This window comes from Mastomys coucha, unplaced genomic scaffold (assembly GCF_008632895.1).
Source record: "Mastomys coucha isolate ucsf_1 unplaced genomic scaffold, UCSF_Mcou_1 pScaffold5, whole genome shotgun sequence".
Taxonomy (NCBI): Eukaryota; Metazoa; Chordata; class Mammalia; order Rodentia; family Muridae; genus Mastomys; species Mastomys coucha.
This window is the reverse complement of record NW_022196911.1, coordinates 36,095,925-36,110,168: the sequence shown is the minus strand read 5'-3', so window position 1 is coordinate 36,110,168 and position 14,244 is coordinate 36,095,925. Positions and strand designations below refer to the sequence as shown.

The following is a 14,244-nucleotide window of genomic DNA, read 5'->3' as shown; positions in this document are numbered from 1 at the left end:
AAAATTAATTTTCAAAAATCAATTTGAAAAACAGCCAGAAAATTATCTAACATAAGTAAGCAGTGTTAAATGAAACTGCATCTAAGAGGAATTAAAATACAAAACAATAATAATTAAAGTAGTCTTCAACCCCTCCCATTAAGGGAAAATGGAAAAAATAGTCCACAACACAGTTAGAAACTTGGCATATATTAAATGTCGTCTTAATTCAATAAAGGAGTATTAAGGCAAACATATTGATTGGCCAGCTTTCAACCTCTGTGATAAAAAAACACCATAAGTAAGGCAACACAGAGAAGAAAGGGTTTAATGTCAGCTTCATCGCGAAGTCAGGGCAGGAACTCAGGGCAGGAACCTGCAGACAGGAACTGGGACACAGACCATAGAGAGATGCTGCTTACTGGCTTGCTCCTAAAGGCATGTTAAGTTTCCTTTCTCATTCACTCTAAGACCACCATACCAGGGATGGCACTGCCCTTAGCGCACTGGCCCTTACACAATAATTATCAACCAAGAAAATGTCCACAAACTTGTACACAGGCCAATCTACTGAGGGAATTTTATCAGTTGAGATTTCCTCTTCTTGGTTGACTCTAGCTTTTGTCAAGTTGAAAAAAAAAAGACAAACAAACAAACAAAAAAAACAATTAACACAGCCTGGTATCACTTGAAAAACAGAACCTTTCATATAACTAATTAAACTGCACAAAACAATAGGATTTTCTGAAACACTAAGGCATTTAAGAACCATATAGGGACTGTGAGATGGTTCAGTTGATAAAGGAGCTTGCCACTAAGCCTAATGACCTGAATTCCACATGTTAGAAGAAAAGAAATTACTTCAGCAAGTTGTCCTCTGACCTTTACATATTCACTGTGTCCCCATTCCTCAATAAAAAAATAAATAAATGCAATTTCCCCCAACATCTGAAGGTAGTCCTCCGCTGTTTGGATATGCACTGTGCCTCTCACATTTAATTAATCAATCAATTAATTAATATATTTTTCCTGCACTCATTTGACAGCCCAGACAGCCTGTGGCTCCTAAACCACACTGCCATCCCCATCTGAAGAGTCCTCCCTACAACATCCCCAACCTCAAGGCTTAGACCAGGATGTACACTCTGTGTGTCACTCCAGCCTTCAATATTCACATCAGACACATATACCACCTAAGAAAGAAAGTCACATGCTCAGTTATTGTAAAAGTACAAACAATATGACAAATCAAAAAGTATACATTTTACATTAAAATATAATTGTATCACTTCTCCCTTTCCCTTCTCTTCCCTGTACTCCTTGCCTAGTCTTCTCCTTCCAGCCCCTCCCTGAGCCCCTCTCTCTCCTTCCATATCTCCCATACACACTCAAACTGATAACTTTCTCTGCCTAATTATTATCATTTTATATATATGTATACATATACAATTATACATATAATACATATGTATATATATATGTACATATATTTGTGTATATATAGTGTATATGTGTGTGTGTCTACAAATATATAGATACAATAATCAAGCAACATGGCTGCTCTAGCAAGGGATCACTTCCAAAGACCTTTTAGGTCTGTGTGATAGGGCTGGAATTACATCCCTTTAATCCCTCTGGCTAGAATACAGACATACCATTCATCCCAAACAATGAAAATAATGTTAGTTTGTATAAGGAAGCAACCATGTTTGAAAGTGAGGCCTAACTGAGTGGCAGAAAGATATGACAGAGTGAGTCAGAGATAGAATGCATCCAACTCTTGTGAGAAGTGGTAGAAAGAGACAGAGGCTATTTTACTGGGACAGTTTTAGAATGGCAGGTAACAGAAAGAACAAACTAAACCTAAGTGAAGACAGAACGAGCAGAGGGACAAGAAAGAACCAGAAGATTAGAATAGATTGCCAGAGTTAGTTTGAGGGGAAACAGAGCAAATCAGTCAGAAGTTGAGAGAAGACAATTTGAATCAGTCAGCTTAGAGAAGAGTTTGAGCTAGAAAACCTCAGTTAAACCAGCCAGTCAGAGTTCAGAAAGAGCTAGAAAGACTGAGTTTATTCAGCAGTAAGCCTCCAAGATGACAATTACATCTGATAAATAAAAGTTACTTTTACAGGTGGGGCCCACCCCCTCACCTCTCCCTCTCCCTTTTCTTCTCCCTTCCCACCTCCCCCCCCCCAACCCTCTGTAAATTTTTTCTTTAAAAAAACCATCTGAAAACTTTTCTATTCTTTCAAACTGGGGAAGGTAGACATACCAAAATAGAAAAACTAGATTTACCAAAAGAAAAGAAAAGAAAAAAAAGAAATGAAATAGCACACTACACCAATTAATTTGCAAATAATAGTATAAATCATAACAGGAAAGTTTCTGAACAATATGAAAGGTAGGGGGAAAGCCACACATGGCTCAGCACTGCTTCTTCAGCAACAGTTTTGTCAAGACGATGTTGTGTGTAGCCGTTTCTCTGCATTGAAAGTTTCCCTCTTGGAGAGAGGGAAGGTTCATGAGACTCCCGAATAACTAGGACTCACAGCACTGCTCCTGGATGCTATCTGTGCAGTAGCAACTGCATCTCCTCAGTCGGGTAGCTGCCTGCAAGTTGCTCTGGGAACTCCTCTAATACAGTCCATGTGAATCTCACTCACTTAAGGGAAGGGAATTGATTTATGCAACTGCCCTACATCTGTAAGATGGACTTAAACTGACTTCTTGTTTGTTTGTTCGTTCGTTCGTTTAGTCCGAAGCTTTTCTATCTGAGGTGACCTAAGAAAGATTCCCTAGGAGAAGTTAGTTATGCAGCAAACATGCTCCTTTCTGCCATCCCGATAAGCAAAAAATAACATTTCAATGAAATTAAAATTCATGCAATGTGATTTTTAATTCAGACTCTGCACTTACCTCAAATAAAATAAAATCTGTTTTTTGCATTATTTCTTGTAAATGCATGCAAAGTTTTTATTACAATGAAAATGGCACACAAGTTGGAGTTAAACTGGTATGGGTTCAAAACCCTGCTCTCTCCACTCCAATGTGTGCATACATCTCTAAATGTTGTCGACCACGACCTTCAGGAGGTTCTAATTGGAATGAAGTAAAGCTCGTGAGTGTCTGGGTACAGATGCTCTTCTGATACCTTTTGTCTGTCCCATTTCGAAGCTGATCTAGGTGGAAAACACTTTAATTATTCCTTAAACCTAAAGAATGCTAAACCAAAAGAAAACAGCAATAGATCTCACTCGTTATACAAATGATGAATCTGAGGCTGGGTGGAGATTTGAATCCAAGGGAGAGCTCATAAAGCAAAACCTTCCCCCTCTGTCATCCCGCCTAATACCCAAACTACAAGATAATAAAAAGAAAAAACTCGACTTCCAAACCTCAACGGGGCTCCTGGCCGAGTTTATCATATCCCGTTAATTTCCATTTACCTAGGCTCCGCCACAAGCTATGCGAGGTGGCAAGCCAGGAGTTGGACGAAAAGCGACTTTTTTTTTTTCCTCTTGCTAAATTGCTCCGTGTCCTTTTGCGAACTACAAAAGCTTGTTTGAAAATTCTCCTGCTGAGGCAGCCTCTGGGACGCAGCTCAAGGGCTCCACCTTCAGTCGCAACGGAAAAGGAACGGTTCAAAAACCAATTCCTGTCTCAGTCCTAAGGAGATAGATCTGGAATCTTCTTATTTCATGAAATTTAAATCCTGCAGCCTTTGGGTTTTCTGTAAATAATACGGGCCAGATACTTATCTACTGTGCACAGGTAAAGCAGATAATCTTGCAGTGTGAAAGACTGACTCTAAGTAACTCAAGTAAACTGGTTGTTAAACTACTTCATGGTCTTTTATGTCTTCAGGACTCCTGTCTGCTGTTATGTTATTTAGTTGCACTAGCTGATAAGCTTTTCATTCCAATTCTCCTATGACGTCTACTATTCTTTTGTAATAAGAGAAACGGTATTTCTTACCCAACAGACCTGTTGATAAGCTGCCAGTAGGTTTTGGGCTTTTTATTTTGACAGTTTCAGTAAATATATTTATTGAATGGAATTTTTTTGGAAGAAATATTCTTCCTTGACAAACGGAAATGATTCTTAGTTTAATTAAAAGGCATTACTTAATGCTTAAAGATTAATTTTCCAAGAAGCACTGGTATGGAATACATTTGACAAAAAGAAAAGAAAAACAGAAAAATATTCACAGAATTTCACAGAATTAAACCTCCAAATAGAAGTTCCACTTAAATTTAGTTTATTTAGTTAATAACAAAATGTATGACTACATGTTTTCTATTAAATATATCTTGTGGGGTTATACTTGAGAACAGTACCTAAAATGTCCACTTCTGTTGGGCAGGTGAGAGAAAAATTAGTCATTTCTCTACATTACAATTGGTGGGCGTGGATATCAGCAGATACCTACACAGACATAAGATCTTCCCACATCTTATCATAAATCTGAATGTGTTGCTGACATATTCTATGTTGCTGTCATTTTTGACTGTCAAATCCTCAGATTTCTAAAGTCTTCATGAAAAATAGGTAGAGTTACTCAACATAATAGAATTGTGTTTAGAGATTTTTCTTCCTAATAGGAAATTAAACTTAAACATTAAACCACGAATTTTATATTCATGTTATAATCGTGTCTTTTTTTTTCCTTTTTTTCCTTTGTTGGGGCCCCAGACATACCTCTAACAGTGTCTGCAGAGATTAGAGATTAGAATTGCAATGTGTAAAGAGTTTGGGATGTTGAAGATCCAAAAGCCAGTTACTACATCTTGGGCTAACAGCTTTTGTCCACCTTTTTGTCATAACTAGCATCCTATAACTAATAAATAAAAAACATTGGAATGTATTAACTAAAAAGATTATTTGTGTCCACTGATCCAAAACTAAGAATGTCATCTGATAACATCTTGGGCCTATAGAAAAGCTTCCCCTATCTGAGTCTAGCCACCTCTCTGCTATATCCACCAATTTATTTTAAACTTGCCTGGATTTGTGACTTTCTTTGTTCTTTGAATCTATAAAACTGCTTCCTCCTCAGAATATGACATTTGCTAACTTAAATCTGTGTTCCTGGGATATGTGTCACTAAGACTGGCTTTTGATAAACTAGCTCTTATTCTCTTGACCTTGAGAACAGTGGCTTTTGCATCAAACCTGGTATGAAAGGGAGAGATTAATGCTCTAAGAGAGTAAGAATGTGGAGCAGACCTTGGGCACAAGCTCCACAGCCAGTCCCTCAACACCTAGAGGAAGCTCCACTCCCAGGCGCTCTGACATGCCCAGGATCAGAGGTGAGGAGGAATCAACACCTGTCCCAACACTGGGAGTAACTGGGACCAGCAGGACGAGGCACACAGGAACTCTGCCAGCCCAGTGGCTCAGGTTCCTTCCTGTCTCTCTGGGCTGGTGTCCTGAGCAGACCTTGGGTGCAAGCTCCACAGCCAGTCCCACAACACCCAGAGGAAGCTCCACTTCCAGGTTCTCTAACAAGCCCAGGATCACAGGATCCCAGAATCACAGGAACACAGAGACAGCTTGACTCTGAGGAGTTCTGACACAAACAGGATCACAGGAAGGACAGGATCCAGTCAGATTTATCAAAGGCAGGAAGCACTAGAGATAAGCAGATGGAGGGGGGGGGCAAGCATAAGAAAATAAACAACACAAACCAAGGTTACTTGGCATTATCAGAACCTAATTCTCCCACCATAGCAAGTCCTGGACACACCATCACACTGGAAAAACAAGATTCAGATCTAAAATCACTTCTCATGATGATGATACAAGGACATTAAAAAAGACATAAATAGCACCTTCAAAGAAATATAGGAGAACACACATAAACAGCTAGGAGCACTTCAAGAGGAAACACAAAAATCCCTTAAAGAACTACAGGAAAACACAATCAAACAGGTTGAAGGAAGTGAGCAAAACCATCCATAATTTAAAACTTGAAATAGAAACAATAAAGAAATCAGAAAGAGAGACAACCCTGGAGATACAAAACCTAGGAAAGAAATCAGGAGTCATAGATGCAAATATCACCAACAGAATATAAGAGATAGAAGAGAGAATCTCAGGGGCAGAAGACACCATACAAAACATTGACAAAATAGTAAAAGAAAATGCAAAAAGCAAAAAGCTCCTAACCCAAAACAACCAGGAAATCCAGAATGCAATGAGAAGACCAAACCTAAGAATAATAGGTATAGAAGAGAGTGAAAATTCCCAATGTAATGGGCCAGTAAATATCTTCAACAAAATTATAGAAGAAAACTGCCCTAACCTAAAGAAAGAGATGCCAATGAACATACAAGAAGCCTACAAAACTCCAAATAGACTGGACAAGAAAGAAATTCCTCCCATCACATAATAGTAAAAACACCAAATGCACTAAACAAAGAAAGAATTTTAAAAGCAGTAAGAGAAAAAGATCAAGTAACATACAAAGGCAGGCCTATCAGAATTACACCAGACTCCTCACCAGAGACTATAAAAGCTAGAAGTTCCTGGGCAGATGTCATACAGACCCTACAAGAACACAAATGCCTGCCCAGGCTACTATACCCAGCAAAACTCTCAATTACCATAGATGGAGAAAACAAGATATTCCATGAAAAAACAAAATTTACACAATATCTTTCCACAAATCCAGCCCTACAAAGGATAATAGATGGAAAACACCAACATAAAGAGTAAAACTACACCTAAAAGAAGCAAGAAGGTAATCTTTCAATAAATCCACAAAAACCTAAATCCACCTCTTACAACAACAAAAAAACACGAAGTGACAATTACCTTTTCTTAATATCTTAATATGAAAATTAATATTACCAACATATCCTAATCGATTGAAATCCAATAATATGAGGAATTAGAAATCTGTTGATTGTCATCCAATGGTCTCTCTAATTTGGTACTTGGAGAAATAGGTCCAACATTGTACAATCTATATACACTTTCAGCTTGTTTGTTTGTGACACTATCTGGCTGTGTACCACATAAGGGTCTTGAAATCTTGCTTCTCCTATCTCAGCCTCTCTACTGTAGTATTGTTTATTTCATGTTTTTATACTATACTATGGTTTTCAGAACAGCTTATATATTTCAAAAGTATTTATATACCCGAAAGAAACATAGATGATTAACTAGGGAGGTTGCTTGTAAGAGAACAACAAAGAATGAGACAGAATGCTTTGCTTGACGTATGTAACTCTTGTATCAAGTTTGAAGAAGAGGACTTCTATAAGTTATTCTTTCTCTGAGATGAATGCTTTTCCAAATTATCACAGCTAATGAACCAGATTCTTACCATCTCCTAATGTCTGTGCCACCCTCCAGGCAGAACCATTGTTCATTGAAATAGTTGGTGAATGACTTTATGGATAGACCATCTTAATACATACACCATTTCTTAAATGAATGTAACCTGTTCTCTGTGGGCTGAGAATAAAGTCACTCACTCAAGTCAAATAGCTTTGACCATAGCAGGAATTCTGTATCCAAAAATCGAGCCTACAATTCATTTCTTGGTGCAGCAGAACTGTCAGCTCTCAGCTTAGCTACGACGGAGGTAAAATCCTTTGGTGATGTGAGGGTCATTGAAATACAGCCTTATTACAATGAAATCCAATGTCTAAAATTTGTTCTTATTTTGGGCTTGTACCACAGTAAAAGCCAAGATTTTAAACTCTACTAAATATAAAACAAACAAACAAACAAACAAAAAGACTTTATATATTTATGTTCATTTAAGAAAATACTAGTAGTGATGTATTATTTTGAAATATACAGTTAATATGTTTGGAGTTATTTAAAATTTATATTGAGAAAAATGTATTTTCACTATTGCTATAGATGAGCATCTACATAAGACAGTTAAATTGATTGTTGTTTTATATCAAACAACTTTTATAATACTTATTTTTATTGTTATAATATTTTATAAATTTTAAGGAATATGACAAAAAAGATACTGTAGGTATTTAAAGGGTGTCTCTGAGAGGAGTTGGGGTACAAAAGGGAAACAAGAATGTGATTTAATTCTATTTACTTAAAATATATTTTTAAATGTTAACAAATTCAAATAAATTGAAATCATGCAACTTTTCTCATCATAATGAAACAAGAGTTAAAAAAAACGAAAGTAATAATGGAAATAAAGTTGTATTTTTATTACCCAGAGTTTTCAAAGTATTTATGCATCTACAGACTCTTTTCTAGGAGTAAATATTTGACCCTCAGGGTAATTTCTCTGGGCCAAGATTCCTTCTTAACATTCATACAATGTCTTCTAGTCTTCTCAGTGATCCAAAGCTTTGGTTCTTCTATGAGCCATTGTTTTGTTGCTGAGAAGACAAAATGCAAGTAAATCTAGTAAATTCAGCATAGAGGCACACACCTGGAAAGCCAGCACGCAAAATCTTGAAGAAGGAGAATCATGAGTTGAAGGCCAGTCTAGGTTACAAGAACTCCATAAATAAGATAGATAGATAGATAGATAGATAGATAGATAGATAGATAGATAGATGACAGATGAACAGACAGACAGACAGATAAAACAAGGGAGATAAATGAACACAGAGTTATGTCAGAAGACCTAAAATTGAAACTCTAAATACCTACCTAGACATCTTTGCTCTATACAGCAAGTCTTCCGGTAATTCTGCATGGACCTACCCAATTCAAAATAAATATTTGAGTGTTTCTACTTAACAGACATTATATTGCATGAAAAAAAATGCAGCATCAGCATGCGAGGGTAGTCCTCTAAGAACTCAGAACAACTTCACAAAAGCTGGGGACCACCGTCCTGGAGAGCAATTAGTGGTGGACAAACTCTAAAGTGAGACACAACTGCATTCAAACCCCAGCTTCACTATAGCCCGCTGGTTAACCCTAGGTCAAGTCCTCAGCATGTCTAGGCACCATTTTTTAGTAAGTTGAAAAGAAAAACAACACCAAACAGTTCTCTGTGTTAGAGATGCTGCATTAAAAGAATGAGACTCATCCATGCTTTCAGACAGGAGCCTAGCATAACTGTTTCCTGAGAGGTTTCATCCAGCAGTGAATGGAAATAGGTGCAGAGACACACAGAGAAACGTCAGGAGGAGCTCCAGGAATCTTTTGGGAGAGCAGAGGATAGACTGAGTGAGCTGGAGGAGTTATGGACATCATGAGAACTACAGAGTCAACTTACCTGGGCCTGTGGGGCTCACGGAGACTGAACCACCAACCAAAGAGCATGCAGGGGCTGGACCTAGGCCCTCATCCATTTGTAGCAGATGTGCAGCTTGGTCTTCATCTGGGTCCCCTAACAACTGGAGTGAGGGCGGGGTGCCTCTGACTCTGTTGTCTGCCATTGGATCCCCTTCCCCTACCTGGACTTGCAGGTTGAGCCTCAGTGGATATCCTGTGGTGACATGGTACCCAAGGGAGGCTTCCCCTTCTCTGAAGAAAACGGGAAGGGACAATGGGGAGAAGGATCTGTAAGGGCAAGTCTGGGAAGAGAGGGAGGGAGAGGCTGCAATTGGGATGTAATATGAATAAAAAAGTAATGGAAAAAGAAAAAAATGTACCAACAGACATTATTTTCATCGCAGGAAAATGAGAACAGCTTAGGCCTTTTGTTCCCACTGAGTGCTTTTTCATCATGTCAGCATCTAGAAAATTTTGTTTCTCCTCTTGGCCCAAGCATGAGACATTTGCTATCCCAAAAGAATGAATGTGGAACATTGTTATTCTTAAGTCTCCAGTAAAAATATGACTGTGGTTCCAAAGTAAACATGCAAGGTCACTTGGTCTCTGTCTTCTCTGCTCTCCCTGTGTGAAAATCCAGACATGCAGTCTCGCATACCATGTCTCGGTTATAAAGAATTCATTATAAGTGCTTCAGGAGTTGGAGATGTGGCTCAGTCAGTAGTGCGCGTCCCTCGTTATCCATGATATCCGGTGTTCCAACCCCAGCACTACATAAAATGGTGTGGTGGCATATACCTTTAATCCTAGCTCCTAGAAGAGGCAGGTATGAAGATTAGAAGTCTGGGCTCATTCTTGACTGTACAGTGAGCTCCAGGCAAGCCTGAGCTATGAAAGACCTTAAGGAAATAATAGATACAAAATTATTTTTAAAACAATTATTTCAGTGGAAACAAGAAATGGATACAAGCGCCACAGAAAGATGCTTGCTGCTGTATTTGTAATGGTAAGGCAGCACCTCATAATAACAGATAATTACTCGGGTTCATTGTTTCATTTGAAAGAAATGAAATTCGTGAGGTTCATGCCTTTTGATTTCATGTCTAGTTTGGAAGAAAACACATCTATATAGGTCTTTTGGTCAAATGAGAGATCCAATTGTTATTAGCAAGAACTCCTTCCTGGAGTAATGTAAAGCAAAACTGTTGCCTCCTAAAGTAATGGAAAGCCATTTTTTAGGAGAAAAGTTTAATTCTGCTCCTAATTCATAGCTCAGCCAATTAGAGACAGCTCGGAGATTAGTTAACTACTGCAGGTGTTTGTTTTGTTTTGTTGGTGATTTTTGTTTGTTTAGTATCTTCCTGGCTTTTCCTTCTTTCTGTAAATTAACTTCTCCCAAATGTTCAACCTCCCCATCATGCTGAAAATCAATTATCCTTCCCAACCTGTTTACATGGATGTGTTGTGAACCAACATGAAAATCCAAAGTAGTTTTCAATATCAAACATGCTAATTAATCTTAGGAGTTAAATTAGAAGCTAAAAGAGGTCATTTGTGATGATGAGACCAACAAGACAAAGAGAGTTCAGAAGCAAACACATAGGAAAACTTTGGAGGAGAGAATATGTGGAGTAAAGAAGGACCAGAAGAGAGAAAGCAGCTTTCTGGATACTGACCATCTCCAGTCCCATGCATCAGTGATTCACGAAGCCAAGCTCTACTCTCCATCCTTGTGTTCACCGTGTATGCATTTGTGCATGTGTGTGAGCATATTGTGAATAGGTGTCTACCTTTATGAGTGGGTGCATTTGAGTGTGTACACAGCCATGTGCACATGTGTAAGTCTAAGCATCTAGGTCTACTTCACTTGGTCTTAAGATAGGGTGGGAGGGTTATTTTGTTTTGTTTTGTTTTTAAGTTAGGGGTTTTGTTTGTCAGTCAACTCCTCTCAAAATGAAAAATCCTAATAGGGCTCTTTTCCAACACTATTTTCCAGAGCAGGGGAAGGACCCTTTTTACGTAATCCATCTAACTCAGAGATCTAAATTCAATTCCTCCCTTGATACCACACATTCTTCCTACAATATTAATTACTACTTAACTTTCTCAAATGCTGGAGAGGAATTATGAAAAACTCAAATGTTTTTTAAAAAAAATAGCTAATAGCAATCAGCTTCATCACATGCCAGATATCATAAATGAAATTATAGCACATTAGTAAGATGACAGTGATGATTTTAAAACTACCAATACCTCAGTTATATTAAAATATGCAATAAAATCCCCAAAATTTAGTAGAAGCTGAACTTACTGACTTGTCTATGAGAAGCTGTCCTCTGACCACAATATATGTGCACAAAATCAATAAATTAAAAGGTAATAAAAGCTTAGGAAAGAAAGTGGATACCGTAGAATTTTCTGTCTCAAAGCCCATTGCAATCTTTTTACACACAGTAGAAAAAGAAGTCCATAATGATTCAAAGGACATCTCCCCATCCTCCCTTGGCTGATGACAATCCTGACAGTTTGTTATGCATTGAAATAAATGAAATCAAGATGAGAAGGGAATATGAGAAAAAAAACAGACTGAAAGATTTAAACTCCATTTCCACCCTGTGTGCATCATTCTTTAATCAAAGATACTTATTGTCTGCACAGTTTCAGACATGGTTCAATCCAAGTGTGCTACAGTGAGAAATAAAGGAAGCAATTTTCTTTAAGGGGATGACACTGTAATGGAGAAAATGCATGGTAGATAACAAAATTGAATTTAAAAAATTCCATAGATAAATGTCAAGTACCGTAAGTGCTCCAGAAAATCAAGTGATGAACTGGAAATAATGACGCACACCTGCAACCCAACAATTCTTGAAGCTGAAGCAGGATGCTCCTAAGTTTGAGGGCAGCTTAAGTTGCATTGTGAGTTTGAGGCCAACCTGAGCCAGAAAGCAAGAGACTAACCCTATCTTAAATAAATAAGAAAAGGCATATAAAAATATAACATTCATTCAGTGAAGAAATGCCATTTGAAATGAGTTTCACGAGCAGGAAATAACTTTCAAATTCTTTGAAACAATTGGTGAGATGCCAAGACTAAGAACAATGAATTGAGAACTGTGCCTGCTTAGAAATATGAGGCAGTGAAATCGTAAGTTCAAGGCCAGCTTGAGCTAAAGAGTGACCTCAAGACCAGTTTGGGCTGCACAAAGCTATACAGTAAGTTCCAGGCCAATATGACCTACAGAGGTCCTGCCTCAGATAAACAAAACCAACAAAGAGTCCCTAATGGACTGCAGGCCTAACATGTTCAAGGATATAGTTCTAGCACTTAATTAATTAATTAACTAATTAGAGTATCTACTAAAGATTCCTTTAACATTGAACTTTGATCACCAACACTATTATTTTATGACTCTAATAAAAAGTAATTCCTGTGCTTCGACTGCCTACCCAGGAAGCAAATCACACTTATGCTTTCTCCACAGATGTCAGAAGCAGTCATTTAAATTTTGCTATTCCATCAGCAGACCCTGAGCTTTAGGCAGAGAAAACAGAAATGTATTAGCTGTGAATCATTTACTTTACCATAAGGCAAAATCTTAAGTATAAATTTGTGTGTTTACTGTCTAAAGCAGTGTCCTTCTGGTGTCCCTTGGACTTTGCCCTACTGGTTTGTTATCCAGAATTTTCTCTGCACTATGCAGCTGGCAATCCAGCCTATTTCCTTGAATATCGCTCAGAATCACAATGTACAACATCAGGACAGCCACTGGGGGGTCGAGTTCTTTCAGTGCAGCCATGCCATGCCAGGTTGAGAAAAAAAATCATTGAATTTTCAATTGAAGTGACATATATAACCTACAGTTATCAAAAGGCATAAAATCCCCTTCTAAAAATATTTAAATTTTTTCACTTAAAAAATTATATATTTATTTCCCAAAACCTCAATCAATCAATAAAGACAAAGGAATATCCTGCCTGCTCCGATAAGATCCTGATTTTCAGAGTAAATTACTATTACAAATTTAACAGGTATTCTTGTAATGTAATTTCAAGTATTGCTCACTAAAAAACATAAGTAGGCATTTCTGAAGGTGTAACATAAAAAGCCAGATAGTTTTTCTTATGTATATAAGTACTGCATTCTTCTTAGTGACTTTGTAGAAATTTCTTATATAAAAGTATTGCAATGATCAATGATGACAGCTTACTTTCCAATTTTTACATATATAATGATTTATATATAATTACACATATAAGATATGAATTATATACATGAATTATACTTAAATGGATATGCAATTAATGTATGTGACTTTCTATAGAATGAATTCTTGAAATATAAGCTGCTAAGTCAAATGAAATATACACTTTAAATCTTTATGGCAAAATTCTATGTTAATTTGCATAACACTATAATAATTGAAATGTCTTAGTCAACTATACCTCCACCCAAACTGATTATTATCAATTGTTTCATGTTTATTTACCTGATCATTGAAAAAGAATTGCATCAATTCATTGCTCACCAAGAAATAGTGCTTCACATAATAATTATTACATTTAAATTCAACTGCACTGTACAACATCAGGACAACCACTGGAATCAAGTTCTATCAGTGCCACCATCCTATGTTTGCCCCAGATTGAGAAAATTTACATTTGAAATGACATATGTAATCTAAAGTTATCAAATGATATAAAATTCCTTTCTAAGAATGTTTAATTTTTCATTATAAATTATAAACAGTATAAACAGAATTATAAAGAGTATCTGTAGAAGATCTAGAAAAAAAACATGCACTTAAGAGATAATTAAACATCACGAGACTTCTGGCACCAATCAAGATTAAAAATAAATAAATAAATAATAAATAAAAAAAATAAAAACAACAGGGTTAGGATAAATCACTAAAAACTACCAGTAAAAACTCTGAACAGTGCGAATTCACTGCTTGGAAATTCTGAAAAGGAAAGACTTAGATGAATTGAGGACTGAAGTCAGAGTTGAAATAACTGTCTGCCAGATGAGGAACTCTGATCAGAGAA

General features: G+C 37.0%; 1 long non-coding RNA gene across 1 annotated transcript; it reads right to left on the bottom strand.

Annotated features, from left to right (window-relative positions):
* Positions 1–2,927: 2,927 nt before the first annotated feature.
* LOC116078787 lies at positions 2,928–3,856 on the bottom strand. Its single transcript, XR_004113627.1, has 2 exons — positions 3,426–3,856; positions 2,928–3,158 (listed from the first exon to the last, which is right to left on the bottom strand). It is a non-coding gene; the product is annotated as an uncharacterized LOC116078787 (long non-coding RNA).
* Between the last annotated feature and the right edge of the window lie 10,388 nt (positions 3,857–14,244).